Below are 23300 nucleotides of genomic sequence, written 5' to 3' on the forward strand. Positions count from 1 at the left end.
CACTGACCCATGGAGCCACTTATGTACCTTTCCTTTCCTCAAATCAACAGCCTAAACCTTCTGCTGGTTTTGAGAAAAGGAAAAGTACATAACTGCCTAAATTTACAGGTGGATGCCACCAACTACTCACAGCGCAATTGAGGTGTCCACTGACCCGGTGAGCTAATAGTTACACTTGCTACACAGAGGCTTCACACACATGCACAGACACGCAACACTGAAACCCGGTGACTGCAGCTAGAAGTGCTTTGGCACTAAAAATTTGCACTTATACCCCTTAAACTTAAAAAATATTATAAAAACTGAAAACTAAGGTTCCTACATCCAGGTTGTCAATCTTTGCAATACAATTAACAGCATGACATTTACAATTTCTCAGTAGAAAAAAGCTGTTACATAAAAGAAATGGATTACTTTTTATACTGTGGTGTATTATGAGAACTGCATGTATGGTGTAGATAAAGTACTCCTACGAATCATGTATGTTTGCTTACAATGCAGACAAAGGATATCAGAATACTGGCACTACCAGCTGAGAAATTTTATTTCATTTCTTTACAGAAAGAGATTACAGAAAACACTGCGCTTCATACACTACAGACCATTTCATCGGTCCAGGGGTAACCCATGGGAGAGAGAGACCAGCACAGACACTAATGTTGATTCGTCTCCCTACTGTGCTTGCCAACCTCTCCCGCAAGGATTTCGCCTTGCTCTATCGAGAACAAGCCTACACCTCTCTCTGGTGTGTGTGCAGCAAGCAAGATGGCAGCACTACACATGAAGAGATCTAATAAGTGAGAGCTCTACAAGACATTGTGCAGCAACATTTCTAAAAATTGGGAAATAGTCAATGATGCAAACGGCACCAAATTACTGGGAGCCTTTCAGTAAAGCTGTGAATAAACAAGAGGTGATACCAATTGTCTGCCTAAAAACTGTTCCACTCACAAGCAGTCAGCAACAAAACAAAAAATTCTAGAATGTTTATATTTTATTCAGTCAGCCTTGCAGTGGGCAGAGGTGTTGAAGCAAGGAGGTTACAGTGCTGAAGGTACATCCTTATTAAGACAGCACTCTTGCATATCTGTCAACCATCTATATTGTGCAATCATTTTGACAAACGAGGAGTTCATGTAACCGATAGTCCTGACATTGTCACAGGAAATAGAGCGAGTCCAGCATAAACTAGTTCGCATATTTTATGACTTAAACATTGGTAGGCAATATTTTTTTGATTATGACTCACTACTCTGTCATCTGCACCTTCTTTCTTTGGCTGCACACAGAGAAAAATGGGATATTGCTCTTTATAAGGAGCTGCACAGTAAAACTGAACGCCTTGAAATAGTATCAGCAGCTTTTATCAGAACGCCTTCACATACAGGCTTGGGACTACAAGCTGCTATTTACCCTAGATGCACTAGCCATGGTAATCCTATCAACAGTCCTCTGTCAGTACAACTCTAAGTACACAAGTTGCGATATTTTTTACCCAATTTGTTATAATGACTTTGCTCACGTGTGCACTGAATTGCTTTTTCCTTCGATGCCTGACTTGAGGTGGCTGCCTCTTATAATATTACATTTCAATTGCCATCTTTCTTTGTGTACATACTGTGTCCAGCGTGTCATCCATCTTCTTCTTCTCTGTATTGCAGCACTCTTTATTTAGGGTATTTATGCTTACAGCACCCTGCTGCTGCTATCATGCTACTATGTGTGCCCTGTTGGTAAGGTTCCCAAACACAAGCTGTCCTCTTTTAGTGATGTGCACCATCCTTGAAGGCTGCCATGCTGTTGGCGGGCATGTAAAAAAAGACCAAGAAATAAATAAATAAAATTCAGCACAGAAACTTAAGACTGCTTACGTGTGAGAATGTGAAAGCATTATATGCAGAACTGCACAAAGTTGATGAATAGATTAGTTTTCCGCATGCTTCCGATGCTGCCGTGCCCAGTGACTGCGAAGCCAGTGCGAGGCCCAATTATAGCTTGACTGCACTGTGCCGCCAGCTGGAGTCCCGGCGGACAGTACTCTGCGCATATTGACATAGAATGATGATGCAGGCACTGGAAAGGGTCAGACGCTGGTGGGGGAAAATCTTGACCCACATATCCAAGCAATGCATGGTGGTCATGCGCAGATGCATTGACCACAATGACGTGGCACCTAAATGTAATTCAGTGCCAAGTCAAAAAATGTTCCGACATGCTCCGAATTTCATGCCATGTATAGCAACAAACGGCAGACGGCAGCTTTTGTGCTAATGGGACATATAATGATTTTGCATTAATAAACAGCACTCACAAATCTTAAAACTGTGGTGCATGCACCTAGAAACATGCTAGGGGCTGTTTTAGATACCCATCTGTAATAATACCAGGCAATGGTTCCCACTTGTGCTTTCCTTTCATAGCAACTCGCTGTTTGTCCCATATTATTCCGAGATATATCAGGCGACGCAGTTCAGCATTTTTTAATGCAGGAATGTGTTATACATTTAATTATGTTTTCACTTTCCTGTGTCCGGAAATTTTTGTTTGTTCAAATGCCTGTCTGCCCAAACTCACCATAATAACAGTAAAGAGCATCCATGTCTCTATAAGTGTACACTATTACCATGTACAGCATACCCTGCATGCATGGCAGCACGGGTGGGAGGTTAGTGTGTCCACACTTTATCTAGGTGAGCTTGGAAGATGAAAAAGAGGAAGGAAAACAAAATTAAGAAGCAGATGACAGCCTTATTATAGGATGCATGGGCTTCTAAGGGAGCTCCCAGAGGAAGAAGAAGAGCAGAAGAAAGGCAGAATGACCCATCATGTCTGCACTTTTGTCCAAGCGAACTGGAAGACAGGAAATAGTACCTCTATTATCCAGGTGGGCTTGGAAGGTGGAGAACACAAGGAATAAGAAATAAAAGGCAAAGGAGATAAAGATAGCCTTGACAGAATAAAAGGGCTGTCATGGGAGCTCCCGTAAGGAGGACACTCGCTGTGGTGGATCACTGTTTATGGTGCTTTGCTAAGCCCAAGGACACTGAGTCCCAGTGGTGGCAGCCGTGTTTTGGTGGAGGTGAAACACAAGACACCCTTGGGTTGTGCAGTGCCAGCGCATGTTAAAGAACCCAAGCTGGTTGAAATTGTTCTGGAGCCCTCCATCATGGTGCCTCTTTCTCTCTCCTTTCAATCCCTCCTGCATCCCTTCCATCAAGGAAATATTAGTTGAGGTGTTGATGAGAGTGAGACATCACTGAAAATTTCCTTTCCTGAAAAACCAATTTTCCCATAAGGTGAATAGATTGTTGACATAATCATTATCTTAAGAACATTAAATGCATTTGTGCATTAGTCTAGTCTGGTATTTACCCAAAAAGACAACTAAAAGTTTTTTTTCAATGTGCTTAGTGAGCAGCCTGTATGAGGGGTCCCAGACAGTACAGCCACATCACAAAACAGGTCAATATTTTGTAATTTAGCATGTGACCATCTCAAATCCCGCTGAATTTCATTGCTCTGCTAGCCTTAACCCTTTCGGGCCCAGTGATTCAAATTGGAATCACCAAACTTAGGGGCCACCAGTCTTGAATTTAGCAAGAATGTCCTGCTGTTTTTGCGGCAGTTCCAACACTTAGCAATTCATCTAAATATTTTAGCAGCCTTTCACCCAGCTGACGTATGCTACTAGGTAGGAGAGAGATATAGGAACTGCATATGCTTTGCTGTCACTAATTGCCTGGTGCCACATCCTCCCCTGCACCATGCAGAAAAAAAAAAAAAACATTTTTGTTTTTCTATAATTTCGTGGAGTGGCACAAGTAAGCCTCACGCTACTCTTTCAAAATAAATTCTTTCGGCTAAGCACATTTACAAGTGTTAAAATATTTTGCGAATAACAATTATTCCACATGGAATCACTGGGACCTGGAGGCCCTATTGTAGAATAATCAGCGCGGTCATATTTGAGATACTTGAGACTGTTTGTGTCATGTAAATGTCGCCTCTTTCGCAGTCTATATGTAACAACAGACGTTTTTTCTGGAGAAGATGTACACGTTCAGCGCAAGCACTTTTCATATGGGAAGGAAGAAGTTTCAAGAGCAGCCCACCAGATGTGCTGAGGTGTCAATTCATCCGATGATGAAGAAATAGCATTTATCGCACGTAGATCAGGCCCAACAACAACCCAAAGGCAAGGCATAACACAAAAGCCATCTAGCTTTCAACCTCCGAAAAGCCGACCAACTCGCCCAACAGTTTTGTGCGACCAAAAAAGTCACCACAGAAAAATCCGGATTGTGAACGCAGCACGATACCGCTGAACAAGGCAGAAATCATGAATAGAAACCCCCAGTGAAAGGAGCATCTTCAGCGTAGGAATTCTTCAAACACTTCTGCATCGACTCAATCTTTCAGACTTTCGCATTGCAAATTTTAAGTCTTTACAGTAAGTAGATGCTGTGAGCTCGAGGCTGGAAATCTGGATACTGGCAGCTTGGTTGCCCTGCCTATTACACGGCATGTCTCAAAAGAACCAGTGCTTGTCTTCAACAAACTCAAGAATACCGCTTACATAGGAACACATACCGGCCCACACACACTGAGAAAATAACAGAGGTACAAGCTGTGTGTCATGTGATTCTCGTGTATTATTGGTAAGAACTGTGGAACCTTCTACTCCAGCAGAGACTAGTGTAGTTTCAAAGCAGATATGCGATTTATTTCAATTTTCAGTGAAATGACAAAAACTAAGCATTTCACACCCCCTAAGTTCCAGTGATTCCATTTGATATCATGCAAAAAAAACTTATAGGAACTGGCAAAACTGATTTTCTCATATTTTAGAATTATCTTCCTCCTGAACATGCTAGTTTTTGGATATCGATTTTCTCTACTGAACAGTTTGGGCTGGAAAGGGTTAACAACCAGGCCGTTAACATGCGAGTTTCAAAAACAATCAGAGAGTATGCGCTAATCTTAAATAAAATAACTCACCATAATTAAAATTGTACAGGAATGCAACACCTTTTTTTTTTTTTTCAGGTAAAGCAGGTGTGCACATAATTTTTAACATTTGGATTCACCTTCGAAGTAGAACACCGAGACTGAAAACAAAGTTAATCTCTCTGAATGTGTGGAATGACGAAGTTACTGCTAATTTTTTGACACACAACAAAATTGTTACTGAATAACTATACACCGAATATAAAACTACTCCTCAGATAGCTAATATAACCAAAAACAAAATAAAAAATGAGCCGTATGGGACTACTGATATATATGGCATGTAACGCATATATAAGTGCTATGCAGAAATATGTGTGCACGCGTGCGTGTGTCGCAATAAACACAAAGTGAGTTGTGCAAGACACCCCCTGGATGAGAACATGCTATATGCTATTCTGCTGCTAACTGTAAAGCATTCTTTGCTGTATGACTCCTTATTGTTGTACATAAAATACGCTCAAAGATTTTTAGTGCTACTGATGTTAATGATATTGGTTCGTAATTAATGGAATCTTTTTTGCAGCCACCTTTGTAAACAGGAACAACACAAGAAACTGCCCACACTTATGATAAAAATACCAGTAGCTAATGACTATTTAAAAAATTTTATAGCCCAGTTCAAGCAGTCTTTGTCAAGTGGAGATCCAAACTGGTCGCTCATTGTGGTTGCTGATACCAAGGTCGCAGGCTCGATCCCAGCCGCAAAGGCTGCATTTTGATGGAGGCAAAATGCAAAAATGCCCATGTGCTGTACGATTTCAACGCATGTTAAAGAAACCCAAGTGGTAAAAATTAATCTCGAGACCTCAACTACAGTGCCCCTCATAGCCCACGTGTCGCTTCGGGATGTTAAACTTCACACAACATACCAGATGTTTAACACTATACTATACCAGTTGAACAATGGTACCAATGGGACCCCAATTTGCACTATCGTATCCAGAGGGTTTTACCTGTTCCATTCAATTGGTCTTTTCCACTGAACTTATTGTATGCAGTGAAAAATCAAAATTGACAAAAATTTTAAACATACACTGCTGGCTCATATTTTGCAGGGATGCAGATTGTATAGAATACTTAGCGCTGGAGTCTGTAAGCAATGCCTGTAGCTGTATGCGCTGGAAAGGGTCCCATATATGAGATGCCAACACTCTTCGTATGCAGTATCTTTATGTGAGGACACATGGGTCTGTGCAGAAGACTCCTACAATACATGGCAGACAATTTTGTGGGCAGTGCTACCCCAGCAGTGAAAGGTAGAAAACAAGAAGGTGCAGCTGCATGCAAATGCTCCCTTCAACTACTAATATGATAAGCTGAATCCAAGGCAAGGGCAATGCCTTTAAGGTGGAAACTGAAGGTGCATTTTAAAATCAAAAATGTTATGGCAAATGTGGTATGCCTCACTCTGCCTGACATAACACAGTAACAGCTCTCCCATGTCGTACAGTAAACTAAATGATGATGTCTACTATGCACTACAATAGTGAGCATCTACATAAACATGAAAGTCTGCACTATCTTTTTTGGCCAACTGTACATGTATGCAGCTAGTACTTATTTTGCAAATGAAGCAATTGTAGCATCTGAAAAACAAAATTAATAGCACTGACAATTCTTACCTTGAAAAGGTCAATACAGTACAATACGCGAATTGGCCTGAGACTTCTAACAGTCCTAATGCTCAATGTCGTGGCCTTCAGTCTTACAACACAGACTCGGGTGCAACGTTCTTGCCAGTGCAGCATGTACAGCAGTTGACACACGCAGCAGCCAGTTGCCAGTTGGCAAGGATGCACCTGAAAATACAAGAAAATTAGAAAGAGATGCATAACATGCTATACTGAAAACATGCCCACGAGTTGCATCACTTAGGGCTCCCGATTACTCAAATCAGCCAGAGGTTAATAACATGCAGATCAGCCTCCAGCTGAACTAGACACTGCAGCCATGAATCCAACCAGTGACCTTAGAAATTGACACACTAAGTTTTAACAGATATGCAACCATGAAAGGCGAGAGAGTACTCGATCTGGAGGCACAAAAGCACATTTTGAAAGACCACCAACAGAAAATGCGCTACACTAGTTTCAGGCTTCAGAACTTTTCTTTTTCTTTCCATCAAACTCAAAAAAACGTGAAATCATGATGTCCCTCACAATGTAATCAATCTTTTTGGGCATGGATGACCTTTTCACCTGTCTGAGTTCGGCCCAGCATAAATTCCAAGTTTATGAGACCATGCACATCACTGCTACTTGTGCACATTACATCATTTACTGCATTGTAATTTTTATTTAATAAAAGCTTAGGGCAGCGTCTACGTCATCTTATTACTATGTGAAAAAACAATATTGTCTACAATGTACCAGCACCACAATTTATTGAAAGCACGTTTCCAAAGAATACTGCCATGGAGCCTTTATATTTTGCACTTAAACTCCCAAGGCATGCACTTCAACAAAAAGGGCTGGCAGAAGCAAATCTGTGTTCTGAAAGTTAGGGCGGCAGTATTTCCTCTTATTTTTATTTAGCGATTTACTATCAGCCCAATAATAGCGTACCTATGAGTGGCATCATATATCTAGGGGTTGGAAGCCTCGTTTTTTATTTTTTTTAATTCAGAGGATTGTTTTTGGTGTTTTTCAAAACGAAAAATTTTTTTTCTTCAGCGAATATTACTTCCCAAGGAAGAAGCTTGACCGCACAAGCGAAGCACAAATATTGACTGTCTGATTTAAAGCTTCATAAGAAAGCAACAAATGTTAGAGGCACAAATAGGACGGGCATAAAAGCGACATTATGTAGTATAGCTACTCAAAGAGATGTAAAAGCAACAAGATCTTAGTAATGAAAAGACCAATAAAGTGTTCATATGGTTCGTGTTTTATAGAGGTTTAACGTTCCAAAGCGACTCAGGCTATGAGGGACGCCGTAGTGGAGGGCTCTGGATAATTTTGACCACCTGGAGTTCTTTGATGTGCTCTGACATCGCAAAGTACACAGGCCTCTAGAATCTGACCTCCATCGAAATTTGACCGCCATGGCCGGGATTGAACCCACGTCTTTCAGGTCAGCAGCCGAACGCCGTAACCACTTAGCCACCTTGGTGGTTCTAAAGTGTTCATATAGCAATGAACACCCACATAAAGCATCCTCTCTATTTATTCAGCTGGATCGGTTGTTTCTATTGCATTGTTTCTAAGGCCGTGGGCTAACATACCAAAAAAAAAAAAGATGGCACACCATAACGCAGTTCGTGCCTAAGCATCATTCCCCTTCCAGCACTTGTGATAAGGCAAGCCAAGGAAGGCCCCAGAGGAAAAAATATGCATCAACTTTAGTAATTTGATCAATTGATCAGTCCAGCATCTTTTATTTTATAGTTTATTTAGTTTATTCAGAAATAATTGCAAATGCTATGTTTATAAAAAAGGTTACAAAAAGAGGTCCCAAAGTTTGGCACTGTAGTGGGACCTCTAAATAATGCACGAGTACAATAAATACAAGAAATATAAGGTGCTGCCTAACTAAAAAAATTCAGGGGGGCACTTTGTTGATGTAAAGTGCGGTAAGGCGAAAAGCCTTTAGAGCAGTGTTCCTGCTTGTGTCACTGATGTGTGGTTAGGATGTTGATTAAGTACACAACTGTTTTTGAATCTTAAATGCTGGAAACATTGGAGGGTGTTTGGGAGGCATCCTTCTGATTCGACGCCTTTCTGCAAACACTCTCCCACGTCCTTACACCGGACATATATTACTCTGGGCAGAGAAAAAAGAAAGAAAAATAATGTTGCCCAGCCGGACATATATTAGTGTGAGCAGAGAAAAAAAAGAAAGAAAAATAATGTTGCCCAGCCCGCAAGAACTACATATGCATTCGCAGGAAGTAGCGTAGTCATTAGCATGCTTGGCTGCGGAACGGAAGAATGGTGACATGACTTGAGACCGGACATGACCTGAGACCGGACAACGTCATGGCCGCAAGTATGAGCCATTAAAGGCTTTCGCCTTAAAAATTATGCAGGTCATCTTTACAGAATAAGCACGATAGTGACTTTGCACCAAAGAATAAAAAAAAATCAGTTGAAAAAGGAAATTACCATTAGCAAGAATTGTTGTCGGCTAGTTGGTTATCTTGTAAAACCGTAAAGAATTGCGCTGAAAACACGCCACAAAGAAAGACACACAGACAGGATAAATACAAGACAGTTGTGCTGACCCGGTCTGTGTGTTTTTCTTTGTGTCGTGTTCTTAGTTCAATTCCTCATGGCTTTACAAGAAATTACCATAAACAATAAAACATAACTACGAACATAACAATGCCAAACAAATGCAAGTCAAAAAGCAAAACCAAAGTACAAGCTTGCAATATATGAAGTGATTTTTTTGACGTTTACATATTTTTATTTTAAAAAGACTCGACGATTATGGTACTCCCTAATACAAAATTTCAGGGCGGCTTGATTTTGCAATATATTGTGGCAGAAAACTTGGACGACGTTTATACTGCCCCTAACAGTGCAATGCAAAGCATTTGCAACTTTGTCACACACGGCCTCTAAACAATCGCACCAAACGAATGCTCCTCAGTGGTCCAGAGTGGCACCTTGCAGACCTTGCCTGGTTGCGGTGTCCACTTCAGTGTTTGCTGTTTCCTGTGAGAACATGTTGCAACATGCTTGTCTCACTGCTTTGAGGATGCTGACGCCACAAAGGATGCGTCTTTGGTTCGAGCGGGCCGCGAGGTGTCATACAGAGTAGTGTATGCCCGTTCCCATGACAAATGGTGTGGTCTCCACAAACAGCCCTCATAGACGCCCACGTATGTGCTGGTTGACAGTTAGACTGTCGACTCATGGCTGACTTGCGTTGTGACTAACAGTTTTGTGGCAGACCTTACGCTGATTCAAACAATCAGCCATGCACTTGTTCGACAGTTAAGGGGCCCACAATCTTTGTGCGGAGTCACCTCACTTGGGCAAGGCAGTGCATCTTTTTTCACAAAACCTCCAATGTATGATGCCTGAAATAGACGGGTTGCAGGAGTATCTGCTTGCTACCGCATCCACTGCAGTCGCTTTTGCACAGATGGTTGCGGTGCATGTTCTAAGCATGACGGCTATCTACAAACGCATTTAGGAAGTCGTTACGCAACCCTCGGTTAAAGTGTGCAGCCCCTCTTGCCAGCCACCGCTGTGCCCTCCTCCTCCACTTCCCACCTAATGCTTCTGCCTTTCTCTCTTCAAGCACTACCACTTAAATCACCTTTCCATTCTCGCCCCACCTAACTTCATCCTTCACCGTGCTCTTCGCCTTGCTATATAGCTCTGCCTCTGCCAGTCACATCAACAACGACGACAATGACAAGCAAGCCTAAGAGCTATATTCTAAAACTGCTAGAGGAATGTCAGTGCGGTCTGCACATGTGGATTGTACAGCAAGGCAGACACTATGTACCTGATCTGGATCAATAATTAAATGATTAATAACTAAATTTATGTAATCAAGTTTAATTTTAGAGGCAAGGTCATGTTTTGAAGTTGAAGGTTGTTGACCTTGAAGTTGAGCTGTTTTAAAAATTTTTTAATCGGAAATGTGGCTTGAAATGAATTTCAAAAACATCCACCTGAAGGCTCCTTGAGCTGGCTTTCCTGCATGTCATATTTACAAAATGGCATCGCTGCACGTGGCATCATCACCAAATCAAGTTAACTTCTTTTACACAGTCAAATACACGAACAGCATCTATATTTGATGCACAAAAAATGTATGTGATGCCATTTTATAAATATGCAATGCAAGAAAGCCAATTCAATGAGCTTTCAAATGCGCTTTTTTTTTTGACGTTCAGTATTTCGAACCACACTGCCAATAAGGAATATTTAAAAACAGGGCTCACCTTTAATGTTGTCAGCCTTCAATTTCGAAATATGGCCTTGCCTCCTAAAATCAAAAAAGATAATATTTGTTAGGTAATTTTAATGGATTGCCTTATTGTTGATCCAAATCAAGTTTTATCAGCAACGAATGAAATGCAAACAAGAAAATTGCGGTAGCAAAACAAAAACACAAATATATTAGCTCCTGGAAAGGAAATACAAGAAATGCTGATTAACACATATTGAGTAACATTTCTTTGTGCTTTAGAAGTTCAATTAACCTTGGTTAGTATTGAGCTTCCTCTGGCTAAGAGCCTCTTAGTTTCCTGTTCATGTCTCAGTTGTCTTCACATTTCATTTCTTGCTAATAGTACACAATGTGCACCTTACTGTACAATCCACCAGCACAAACAGCACTGATGTACCTATTGGTTTTTAAAATGAAATCTGCAAATGTTAAAAAAATCACCCTGTGTATATATGATAGGTTTTCAATGTCTTTCAAACAACGACGAGGCTTCTATGGTGTTTTATGATATGACTCTGTTAAACACAGAAAACAAGCTGAAGAAAAACTTAACTCCCGTATTACAACAAAACTTTGCAGGCCTTTAACAATGTGAATTGAGCTACGGCTTCCAACATGTTGATGGCAGATGCAACTTTGTTTTCAATGAAGAAAATTGCCAAGGACACAGCAGATCTTAGATAAGTTTATCAAGCTTTAACTTGTAGAAACTTGCCTCTGCTGTCGCCATGGAAACGGGCAGTATAAGAAGTACCCCAAGTGCCACCTATGTGTATGAGAAGTTCTCCTCGAGGTTGCGATTTAATATACACTCAGGGTTGTTAAGAGGAGTGCTGCAACTAGGTCCCCGCTAGTCCCTAGCTGCCTCAGGCTGCATAGGTGTGCAAGTTGGTCACAAAGGTCCTAATCATTTGAGATCTTTCTCAGTCCTTGAAAGCATGATAGATATCACTGCACAGCCTTTAAAGGGGCTCTGAAACGCCTTCTGAGGAGAGCACATTAACTCACTTAATCACTGCACTGTGCTGCCATGAAAACCAGAGCCAAATAATACTCTTCTACATGCAGCAGACGACCCACAATCACGCTTAAAAGTTGGAGAGCCCTTCCCGGCGACTTTTTCATGCTCGCACCCTCCTCCGTCCCCCGCATCTGCGTAGACAATGTGAGAGGTGGCCATTGGTTAGTTTCTTCCAGACGTCAGGCAGCTACCGTGGCCGCGGCCAATAAGCCACTTAGCTCCACCGGGTCGGGAAGCTTCGCTCCCAGAGGGGGGGGGGGGCGGCGAAGGAGCGCCTACCTTCCAGTGTGCAAAAAGTGACGAGAGGAAAGGGGAAGGCGCGAAGACGCTGAAATTCAAATTTTAACTACAGATAACTCAGCTTCTACAAAGCGCATTTAAAAAAAATCCTTGCTGGACACTATTCGTGAAGCGGCGTGCTTCAATATCCCAGGCATGCCGCAACTTTATTAGAGACCCCTTCACAGCCCCTTTAACAAACACTGCTCTTTCTGAAAGTTTTGTGTAGTCATCAAGAAAACCTCAGATATTTCCGTGCTTCTTCATCTGCATGAAGCAAACATGACAAAATTATTTTTGAAAAGTAGTTGTGTGAATTTAATTAAACTACTTTAACCAATTACTGCTAAAATATATATATTAAAATTACTCCCAGGAAGCAATGCGATCGCACTTAAATTGCATGCTTATTTTCGTGCATACAAAAAAACCTAAGCAGAGCAAACGAAACATCAAACTCTCTCTAGATGTCATGCACACATTCCCTTGTCTTCCCGCCAGATTCTGTCCCAGCCAACTATTTCGTCACCACTCATCTTTCCTATAGCACGGGTGATTACAAAGGTAAGAAAACGGAAGAAAACAAAGAAAACAGAAAGCACAGGTGCAAACGCTTCGCTTTCACTGTGCTCAAGGCCGAAAAGAGCAGCAATACCTTGCTGCCCAGAGCTGTGTGCGGCATTTAAAGGCTCCGAAGCAGGTTACTGATTGCTTCGGTGTCTCAGAAATCACCTTGGCAGCTATCGCTCGGTAATGGCCACTCCAGTGGCATCACTAACTGATTCAAACTCGATGACATGTTTTCGGACCAGATCCTCGGGTGGTTGGGAAAGCCAACCATGCCAGAATCCGGTCCCTGTATATGAATCTTGCCGTTAGTCATGTTGAAGAAGCACATTGTAGTAAAGATGAATTCCATGTGGCTGATGTCCGACATACAGTCCAATATGATGAATACTTAGCAGCTTTCAACCTTTGTGATGTGCTTGACCACACCACAAAGGTCATGCCAAATATTTCATTCCAATTTGTTTTTCAGCACTAGTGATCTGTTACATCTCGGCACAGCACATGCCTGAAGTGCTCTTTCATGACCTCGTCATATTAACCTAGAAGTTCAACTAATCCCAGAAAGTTTACAGTTTTCTGCGAAAAGATGGTCTGAAGAACCATAAAATACCATGCAGCGCTTTGATAGAAAAATTGTTACTCCAATAAGGCACTCTAAGACGCCCTTCCAGCATTCCTTTCCCTATGTCATGATGAGATCGTGTTCCTTGTAAGTGGAATCACTTTGCATAATTCTCAGACTTGCCTCTGGCCAAATTTGAAGAGAAATGAAATAATTATTTGACTTTTTGTGGCTTTCAAGAATCTGTGCTATGTGCCTCCAGTCACTGGATCCAGTGGTTGCCAATGATGATTTGGAAGTCCTGTCATAGAGCCTGGAGCAAAAATAGAATACTTCATCTGCATATGCAGAATAAAAGACCAGCACCGCTTCAGAAGTTCACCGTTATCAAGGTGCCTTTCATGAAATCTAGTAGATAAATGACGGCTGTGCTAACCTAGAAGTACTTGCATGCTGTCCTTGTCTATGTCTGCAAGCACTTGAGCTGGGGCAGATTTAAAAGGCGGGGAAGTGGGGAGGGGATTTTACACAGCAAAACCATGCTCAGCTCCATTGTTTTGATGAAAAATACATGAGAAGCATGCCGACTGATGGCCGGTTACTCACCGGTTTCCTCAAAATGGGTACAAGCTTTGCCCCGGCCTGGTGCTCGGCTTGCTAGGGTTGCATGGCTTGGCAAAGGAGCCTGCGCCTCCAAACCCCGTCCCTGTGGGCTTGGAAAAAGAGACAGCGCTAAGAGACAAACAAATCCAATCCAACAATCCAACAGTTCGAAAGAGAACCATGTATTTCTCCACGAACCATATATTTTGCCCACCCCCCCCAAGGCCGGCACTGCAAAACACAGTACACAACAAAACTGAAACTGAACAGAAGTGCAACGTACTCCTTCCATTACAGAGCTAGAATGGTTAGCATGTAAGTGATGTTATTATTTAGTTTTAAAGAGTGTCATACTTTCCGGTCTATAACTCAAATCCTATAGTAAACAGCAGTTTTTCCGAAAAAAATCACACAAGTCAAACCTGTGTGTAAGACACACTTGTTCATTTGATAACTGCTATAAAAACGTGCCAATGATCTCTTCATCAGAGAGTGCGACGAAAATACATGCTTGCAACAGCTTCCGTGAGCAAGCGATCCTCGAGCTCTGATGAGTGTGCCATCTTCCCGTGGCCTGCCTTTTCTGCTGGCTTCATTGACTGGAGCACTATTATGGGTTTGCACCGGTCTTGGATAATTGTTTTGCTCAAATCGAACAGTCTCCCTGATGACCGGTTCCCATTCTCCAGTGCACATGCCACGGCACACAGCTTCAATTTTTCATCACAGTATCTTCGCCTTGAAGACCGTGTCATGTAGAGCAAGAGCATTGTGCGCAAAGCCATACAGATGTGACAACAAAAACTAAAGCTTTCAAGAATACCGGTGGAGTAGATGCGACAGCGGCACAAAGCACAAACCGCCGCCGCATTCAGTCCAGTTGCAAGATTAAGTGATTGTACCTGTAGGATAACACGTTAAAAATACAGTTTTAGCACAGTGCGAGCTGTGTTTCACTACTGTGAACCGCTTCCGTGGGAGCTATCTGCGCATGCAGAGGTGACTCTTCCAGAGCTTTTCAGCAGCGCAGGGGACAGAGGACGTGACAAGAGCACAGACACGGCACTGTCAGTCAGCGCCGTGTCTGTGCACTTGTCACATCCTTTGTCCCCTACGCTGCTGAAAAACCATGTCACACCAACTTGCCCAAGCTTCTACAGTGTCTTCCAGAGCGCACACCTGAAAGTGTACAGGTGCAGATGGATCCCCACTGTAGCAGATCGCACTGTGGTAAAACTTTCAATATTTTTTTCTTCTTTTACACATAGTTACTGAGAACGGCAAAAGATGGCGTGTCATTTTCTTTTCCTGCAGCTCAAAAATTCTGCAAACATCTAAATGCAATGAGTAATAAGACTAGGCTAGAGCAAAGGTTTATTGTTACAGATAAGGGTATTCGACTAGAAGGGGATGAAGCGGATGAAGGGATGAAGATAGAGCGAAGGCTTAGGCAAGGATGTCCTCTGTCTCCTTTGTTGTTCATGTTGTACCTGCAAGGGTTGGAGACCAAGCTAGAGAGGAGCGGACTAGGCTTCAACCTTTCTTTTTTCAAGCAAGGAGAATGGATTAAACAGTCATTACCGGGACTAATATACACCGATGATGTAGTGCTAATGGCTGATAACAAGGAAGACTTGCAGAAGTTGATAGACATATGTGGTACTGAGGGAGATAGATTAGGTTTCAAGTTAGTAAGGAAAAATGTGCTGTCATGATATTTAATGATGAGGGCGGCTAGCATAGAATACAGGAATTCACGCTAGAGGTAGTGGATGAGTACAGGTATCTTGGGGTGTGGATAAATAACGGTGTTGAGTATCTGACAGAGCATGAAAAATATGTAATGAATAAAGCTAGTAGGAATGCAGCTGTCATGAAAAATAGGGCACTGTGGAATTACAATAGGTATGAGGTGGTAAGAGGGATCTGGAAAGCGGTGATGGTTCCTAGTCTGACTTACAGCAATGCGGTCCTGTACACAAGACCAGATGTTCAAGCAAGGTTAAAAACCAAACAACTCGGCGTAGGGAGGCTAGCTTTGGGAGCACATGGCAATACACCAAATCAGGGGGTACAGGGTGATATGGGATGGGCATCTTTCGAGAGCAGAGAGGCTAGCAGTAAGATAGCATTTGAGGAACGATTGAGAAAGATGGAGGAAAAGCAGTGGGCTAGGAAAGTTTTCAGATACCTGTATACAAGGAATGTTGGCACGAAATGGAGAAAGCAAACTAGAAAATTGACAAGCAAATACCTGGACAGCAGTAGGGGGGCAAATCAGCAATTATCGGTTAAGAAAAAGGTTAAAGAAACAGAGAGAGCTCTGTGGAAAACAGGGATGCTGACGAAATCGGCACTGGGAACATACAGGATCTTTAAGCAGGAAATTGTCAAAGAAAATATCTATGTTAATTGTAGGGGAAGCTCTTTGTTGTTTGAGGCCAGGACGGGAGTTTTACGGACTAAGACATAAAGAGTCAGGTACCACGAGATAGAAATGTTGTGCATTGCGTGCGGAGAGGAGGAGGAAACGGCTGAACACTTGATACTTTTCTGTATCCCTACAATGGAATACAATTTTCCCTACAATGGAAAGCAGCGGGGCTGATTTATCCAGGGCATTGGGGTTTAAGGACTGTGAAGGGAAAGTAGATTTTAAGCGGGTAGAAGTAACCAAGCGAAGGTTATCTGATCGGTGGCTAAATTAAAGGCAAGAGTAAAATTTCATAAGTCATGGCTAGGTGGCTTGAGCCACCGTCCGATTTAAAGGGTTCAGCCGTATCCACCCAACCATCAATCCTGTATATAAGTCACACCGCTGTAGCATCAAGGAGGTTATATAAAAACTGTTTTTGTATAACCTCCTTGTGTAGCACCAATGCCTCCTGAAGAACATGCCTGAAGAGTCTCCTCGATTTCAAGGCCCCGAAATCGCCTCGACATTGCGCAGACTGGCCGCTAGGCGGCGCTAAAAATTGTTCAATGGCATTACAGACATTATCGGGGACTAATATACGCGGACGATATAGTGATAATGGCTGACAACAAGGAAGACCTGCAGAAGTTGTTAGACATATGCAGTACAGAGGGAGATAGATTAGGCTTCAAGTATAGTAAGGAAAAATCTGCAGTCATGATATCCATCCATGATATCTATTCATCCATCCATGGCTGGGAGACTGTGATGCACGGCGCCCGATCATGCTGTTTCATCCCTTTTTTAGGCTCTGAGCAACAAATTTTATTTTTAATGACAAAAAACATGTTTTTGAATGTCTCAGAGTGTAGCAAATGCTTAATAAGTCTGAGATGACTTCCACACAATACTGAAAGAGGATCATCAGTTTCGATTTCGAAATCTGAAAGCGTGCTGTGCACGCCGTTCTATCATACTGTTGAGACCTTTTGTCTGCTCCATAACGAGGAAATTTTGGGGATTTACAACAAAATAAACATGTTCGAAACAGCCATATTGCAACAAGTGCTTGAAGTGGCTAGAAATTGCGCAAAATAAGTATTTACACTGCATGATGCATGGTTGTATAGATGCCTTGCACGTGTCGTCACTTCCGGCCACATCAACAGCTAGCGGCCATGCTGCCGAACCATTCGCTTCGTCCGCGCGCGTGCGTCCGCTCCGTAGACCCGTGACACCGGACCGCTCCCGAGACGCTTTGAATTGTTCTTACATATTCGGACGCGATGCCTCCTCCTCAGAGGAATGAGCCGTTCAGTGCGAGTTATTTCTCTGAACTGGTTGGATCTGTGCGCGTACGCTATGAAGGAAAAGTGCAAATGTGCGACGGTAGGGACCCGTACACGCTGAGACTGGGTGTTGATACAACGATGGACGCTGATGTGTTACCTGCAGTGACTCACGGGAATATCGCGAACTATTTAGTGTACTCCTCTAGTTTTGTTACATTAGAAGAAATGAAAGCATGTAAATCATTAGAGGCGCATAACTATTTCACCAGCGGGTAGGTGAGAAGCCTATCTGCGGTGCGCCTACAAGACGAGAAGGTGCTTCTGCTCGCAGAGGTAAGCTCAAGGAACCTTTCTGGCATGTTTCACAGTGAGCATACGCAAAAAAATGACCATTGGAATTTATGCAAATGAAAAATAAACCGTGCTTCTGCCTGTGGCGGCAGCGCTTAGTGACAGGAAAATTTCAGACGTCTGCGTAGGGAAATTTGCGGAGCATGGCGATTAGTAGAAGTTTCACTGGAAAAAATGCAGTGATGAAGAAGATAAACTATGCCTCTCCGCTTACAATGCTGGAGCACTGAAAATTTGTTCTGTCCGAGACCACTTTGTCTGGTGTGCATATGCCCATTTTGTGCAAACAAAAAATATGCACTGTTATGTACAACTTCACAACATTTTCGCAGGTCAACCATTCCCAACGGCTCAGCGACCACCCACTTAAAGCCTGGATCTTATGCAAGACAAATGGCACTGTGCTTGTTGCCCATTGCGCCTGCATGGCAGGTACAGGCGAGACATGCTCGCATGTTGGAGCTTGTCTCTTTGCTGCGGAAACTGCAGTGCGTACCAGGAACTCAGTTTCATGCACCCAGAAAGAAATCATCTGGCTGCCAGCCTATGTTGAAAAGGTGCAGTTTAAACGGCTGAGAGATATCAGCTTCACTTCGTCGAGAGGGCGTAAAGAGCAGACTGATGGCACACGTGCTGAATGTCAGCAGAAGAGGAGGAGGTTGGAAATCCCAGGACCTTCTCCAGAAGAGTTGAACGCACTTTATGATGACATCGGAAAAGATGGTGCAGTGCCAGCGCTTTTTTCTGTGCTTGATGATTGATGTGATGTGTTCCAGGAACCAGTTAAAAAGCCAGCAGCACGCCTAAGAAATCTGTTCACTGACGATGCGTTAGGCGACAGCTACGACGTGCTCGTGAACAAAGCAAGAGAGCTCATGTCTTTAACCATTTCAGAGGGCACTGTAAAGGAAGTAGAGTCATTAACGAAGCAGCAGAGTGACTCTCCACATTGGTTCCTTTACAGAGCGGGAAGAATAACTGCTTCTTTAATGAAGAAAGCATGCCACACTAAAGTAGCAAATCCTAGTGTGTCCCTAATCAAAGAGATTTGCTATCCAGAAGCCCAAACTATGAAAGTGCCAGCTATCATGTGGGGTAGGAATCATGAGAAGGATGCCTTAGCAGCTTATGCAAATAGTGAAGGCACAAAACATGACAATTTCAAATTGTTTAAGTCAGGCCTGCACATCAGCACTAGGTACCCTTTTGCTGGGGCTACACCAGATGCTCTGGTCTCGTGTAGCTGCTGCGGAAAAGGTGTGGCAGAGTTTAAATGCCCATACGTGCTTAGGAATGCAACTGCATTCATTGATGAAAACACGTGCCTGACTGAAGTTAATGGGATCATGCAGCTTCAGAAAAGCCATGCATATTATTATAAAGTGCAGAGACAGATGGCTGTGTGCCAAGTGAAGTATTGTGACTGTAGTTTGGGCACGGAGTTTTCACATAGAACGCATCAAGTGGGATGAAGATTTCTGTGAAAACATCTTCTCAATTTCAGAAAGGTTCTTTGTGAATGCAGTGCTCCCTGAACTGTATGCCAAGTATTTCACCAGGCAGAAGGACAGCGTTGGCACAACTGCATTGTGTAAACAGGCGTATTGTTATTGTAATGGACCAGAGACTGGCAAAATGGTTGCTTGTGACAGTGAAGCCTGCGTGTACAAATGGTTCCATTTTTCTTGCGTCGGACTGACCTGAGCACCTAAAACTAAGCAGTGGTACTGCCCACAGTGCAGAGGAGGTGAAGAGAAACAGCGTGCTTAATTTTGGTTTTATTGCATAGGGTAGTGGTGGTAGCAGATGCTTCAGTGTGCTTCAAACTGCGTCCAACTTCTATGCATCTCTACAGCGGATGTTTAGTTCTCCTTTCCTCTGTAATACATATGTGTACTGTTATCATAAAAGCTCAGTGCATTATAACCTGTGCCCAGTTGCACTTCCCATGTGTTGCTTTGTTTGGGAAATACTGTCTGTCTGGGTTTATGGAGCTGTTGATAGCAGATCAGTGCAAGCCTAACCATACCAGTACCGTACAACAGTTGCTGTCTATAAGTGTTTTGAAACTGCAGCCAAAACAAGCAAATATGTAGCTTCGTAGCCTTTCACTTCCTTGCATCAAAGAGCTACCCACTGATTCCGCAACTCCATGTACGGTACGAAAAGGGCAGGTATGATACATTAACACATGTTTGCTTTGAACTTTGAGCATTGTTCTTGACAGTATAACTTGTCATATCCTAAGCATCCTTTAACATGCACCGAACAGCAAACAGGGTTTTTAGTGCATTAGCCCACTCAACATTCTTGACAGTACAACTCGTCATACCCGAGGTTTTTTTTAACGTGCACTGAACAGCACACGGGCATTTTTTGTGTATTATCCATGCCAACCACTGGCATCCAACTGTTCAGTTGACCCAAAGTCTGCGTAATAAAAAGCTTTGAAGTCTTGCACGAGCTTGGCTACCACTCTGAGCAGAACCTATTGAACTCATTGAAGTTTTCACATATGAACTGTACACACATGACAATGTTTGACGATTGAATGGTTTATTACAAATACACAAATGCAAATACGGAAAGAAAGGAATGTTTGAGGATGAAGTAGTTTATTACAAATACAAAAATGTAAATACAGAAGGAAAGGGTACTTGTTGGTCATGGCAACTGCTAAAATTAATTCTAAACACCTGATCTGCAGCTGACAAAAATATAAGGGCAGGGAAGAACCACATATACCACCAGAAATCAGTATACACATGCATTCCTCGTACAAAATGCAAACCATACCAAACCAGAGCATTATAGTGTGCTGTACTTGCTTACGCCCACACCTCTAAACGTAGGCACAGTGATAACAAAAGTTTGTAGGATGCCAAATTCCAGAAAAATTTAGTTTTGTGTATTGAGGCAAAAAGCATGAGGAAATATGTATGCTCCATACCATGAGAAAATATCATTTGATTGGCTAGTGAGAGAAGGCACAAATAAATTATTTTCTGCTAATCTGCATCCCACAAACTTCTCTGTCCATGACCACATTCTTGCACTCGTGCATAAATCCCCAGTTATGGTGGGCACCCATCAACAGATTCGGGCACATTCTCTTTGCTCGGTTCCTTCAATGCTGCGACAATCGAAGGGCATAAATTGGACAGTGCGCAGCACACAGTCACAATTTTGTCGAGTGGAGTGATGCTGTCACCTTGTCGACATGTCACATAGTCAATCGGAAGGACAGACTTCAGCAGCAGAAACTTGTTCCTTATGAGTCCAATTACTCTTTCCACGTGAATACGTACATTAGCAAGCTTCCTTGTGCTTTCCACTTCTGCAGCCGACAGCTGTTTCTTGCCTTTTGTGTATGCTGGCAGATGTAGCCGGGCACGGTAGAAACCAACACTGTCTGCGACGTTAAACCCTCGATCTGCTAGAACAACGTCTCCAGGAAGCAAGTTGTCTAGGAGCCCGCAGTGTTCCGTGATATGTTTGTCACTTACTCGGCCTCCCCAGCCCTCCGAGATGAACGTGACAATACCCTGTGGGGCAATCCCTATCAAGTACTTTGCAGTGTTGCTGCCCTTGTAAGTCGACCACGTTTCACTCCTCGGCAAATATGAGGACGGTCTCTCAATCTTGATTTCAAAACAATCTATGATGACGGCCACATCACTGCCGAATGAATCATAGAATGCTTGCGGCATGGTGCGCTGCAGCGCACTTCGTTCGGGCCACATAACTTGAGACTTCAAGCGGCAGTGAGCTACATGAAGCCATTTGTCAAAAATGCGTGAGACAGTAGATTCAGACACATTGAATCTGAAGGCCAGGTCAGCATTCTGAAGATTTAGCTTGATCTTCATCAGGAAGAGCACAAATTCTTGAAACTTTGCCAGGCTGTTGTTCACACTGTGTGAAACAAATGGCTCTAGCATTTTGAAAATTGCAAGAAGCGTTGCGAAGCTTGCAATCCCTGTGTAGAATACTACCTTGGGCTCTGAACTTCTCAATGATTCTTCGGTCATCTCAAGCTGCACCTTTTCGGAACGTGTAGTGTACACGCAGTCGTTGAGTCTGATGCATTCTTGTTCTAATGCCCCTAGTGTCGCTCATGCCCATGTCTGTCTGCACATAAACACCTGGAAGAGAACGTTCGTCGTTTAGCGGTCGTGTGAAAGAAAGAGCCAGACTGCAGAACGACCGCGTAATTATTTCTTAAGTTAAGGCTATGACTGCATGGTGCAAGGCCGACTCACCTGTTTCTTCTCCGGCGGCGTCGACCTCCTCGGCCTGATGCGGCGATGGGGGAACATCGGGCACGGGTGCGGCGACGCCGCACGGCTCTTCCGACCCGGTCATCTCGGTCTCGGCACATCGTTTTCGCTGCCGTCGTTGCTGGCTGCGATCGTGGCGATCCGAGCCGACTGGCCTAGTGCTGTAACCGAGATGCAATGACGGGGCCCAGTCTGGGTTCGTGTTGTCAAACAAATCGGCTGGCGCCCCTGCAAATCAAAATCAGGTTTCAGTCCTTGCTTCCCACGTTTTCACTAACATTTACTTCACGGCACAAGCCTCTTACCTGTGGTAAAGTGCGCTCCGCACACACGAAAGTTGGGGTTGTCCGGGTCCAAGTCGGCTCGCTTAATTCGTGACAGCCACAGTGTGCGCCGATTTGTACTAAGCGTCTTTGAACGCTCGCACTTGTCTGCTATGATCCTCGGAATTCGGTAGAAATTTGTGTTCGTCGGCTTCTTCTTTCTCCTTGAGCTGTCGCTACGGTTTGAGCAGCCAACTATAGCGCACAAAACCATACTGAAGCTGTGGAGAGACGCAGACAAAAACGGCGCGAGCTGACAAATGCTTCCACACCGGCGGTAAGCTACGAGCGGAAAAGCGGCGGTGGTTCGACAGCATGGCCGACTGGCATACGATGGACACCGGATGTGACGTCGGTGCAAGGCAGCCAATGGCAAGAAATCAACTACTTCGATCCGACAAGCAAAAAGGGAAAATAATCCATGAAATAGAATAAGAACAGGAGGAAGTCCGGAATTACCTGAGCTCTCAAATGTAGAGGTACCCGTGGGAAAGGAGGACTGCATGGCGCTCAATGGATGGAAGCCGGCGACGTCGCGATAACCTGCCTGGGGAGTCGTTGGCCCGCAAGGGGCACATCCCTCATATCTAATTGTTCTTACAACATTGCGAAGCGCGCGTCTGTTACAATCTTGCTGCGGAGCATTGCGAGAGATGTTTAGATCGGGTGAAGCAGATCTTGGA

General features: G+C 43.3%; 1 long non-coding RNA gene across 7 annotated transcripts; it reads right to left on the bottom strand.

Annotated features, from left to right (window-relative positions):
• Positions 1 to 511: 511 nt before the first annotated feature.
• LOC144113861 (uncharacterized) lies at positions 512 to 23098 on the bottom strand. Of its 7 annotated transcripts, none has more exons than XR_013310898.1 (5): positions 23077 to 23098; positions 13959 to 14058; positions 10913 to 10956; positions 6633 to 6809; positions 512 to 1797 (listed from the first exon to the last, which is right to left on the bottom strand). It is a non-coding gene; the product is annotated as an uncharacterized LOC144113861 (long non-coding RNA). The 7 variants fall into 7 exon arrangements; XR_013310899.1 differs by having other exon boundaries at positions 13959 to 14065; positions 23077 to 23091; XR_013310893.1 differs by lacking the exon at positions 23077 to 23098 and adding an exon at positions 16854 to 16993.
• Between the last annotated feature and the right edge of the window lie 202 nt (positions 23099 to 23300).

The sequence above is a fragment of the Amblyomma americanum genome, chromosome 1 (assembly GCF_052857255.1).
Source record: "Amblyomma americanum isolate KBUSLIRL-KWMA chromosome 1, ASM5285725v1, whole genome shotgun sequence".
Lineage (NCBI taxonomy): Eukaryota > Metazoa > Arthropoda > Arachnida > Ixodida > Ixodidae > Amblyomma > Amblyomma americanum.